We start from the raw sequence: 1,343 nt of genomic DNA, 5'->3' as shown, positions 1-1,343 counted from the left end.
ACGGCCACCGTCGTACAGTGCGTATACGGTGTGTGTGTACAGTGTACACACGTCACGTTAAATTGTCCAGTTGTACGTTATTATATATTATACTTATACATAATCATATTGTCGTGTTATTCATTTATATTAATACTAAAACGGTTAGTCTGTCGAGCTGCACTTTCAACAGGTTATGGGCCCAGATACCCAGATACCCAGATACCCAGATACACAGTCACTAGCCCAGTCGAAGTGTTTTTATAAGTGTATTAACGCAGAAAACTACAACCAGTCGGAGATACCCTGGATTTCGGAAAACGGCGGATCAGTGTACATAGGTAAAATTTTGTTGGTAAATTGTTATACAGGTCAAGTATACGGAAGCCATCGATCATGGAAGACTCGGTGAAGATAACAAAATTATGTGCGGAAAACTGGCCGTTATGGAAGTTCCAGATGAAGGTCATACTTAATGCCTTAGAAGTAGGTGATATAGTTTCAGGTGAATGGACTAAACCAGGATTACCTATAAAGAAGTCGTCGGAAACAGAGACGACTGAGGAAGCCAAAGCACGTTGGTAAAATCATACAAACGCTTGGTTAAAAGCGGATGGAAAATGTCAAAAAATAATAGTTACCTCAGTGGACGATGGTCCATTACAATATTTGATTAACTGTGAGTCTGCATTTGAAATTTGGGAAAAACTGTTGAGTATTTACGAACAGAAGTCTGAGGCAAGTAAACACTTGCTTCAACAACAATTTTTTAGTTATTCAAGGGAACCGACAGATGACATGTCGATGCATATTTCTAAATTGGTCAATTTAGGAAGGAAACTGAGTGTAGCGGGTGAACAAGTTTCGGAAAACATGGTGTAACGGGGTTGGGGAACCTGTTATATTTAAATAATTCAGTGAGGGTTTTCAGACCCCTATGAATTATATTTTTACCGTAACTCGGGAGCTTCAGGAAAGATAAGTCAAATATCAAGCTTAAGTGAATATGTTTATTATTACACAACAATTATTACTTACACAATATTCTTACACATACAATAATCATTCAAAAACGTATACAGTGCTTATTATATACTAATACTTATAAACTACTTGAATATCGAAAGACTTACTTACAGTATCGTCCTCCGGAGTTCGTTGTTTAGCGGGTAGCTGTACTGGTCCCAGAACTAACCAACTTAACATTAAGTGTCTCTTTTATATTATATTACAATGTGTACATATATGTGTACCCGGATGACTATACTGTGTAAGCCTTCTCCTTATTATATCTATATCTATATTTGTTTATTATTTATACTTAACCGTATACCATGTAACGGTGTCACACATATGTGATCCGC

Source organism: Acyrthosiphon pisum, unplaced genomic scaffold (genome assembly GCF_005508785.2).
Source record: "Acyrthosiphon pisum isolate AL4f unplaced genomic scaffold, pea_aphid_22Mar2018_4r6ur Scaffold_21461;HRSCAF=24042, whole genome shotgun sequence".
NCBI classification, from domain to species: domain Eukaryota; kingdom Metazoa; phylum Arthropoda; class Insecta; order Hemiptera; family Aphididae; genus Acyrthosiphon; species Acyrthosiphon pisum.
This window is presented reverse-complemented; position numbering follows the sequence as displayed.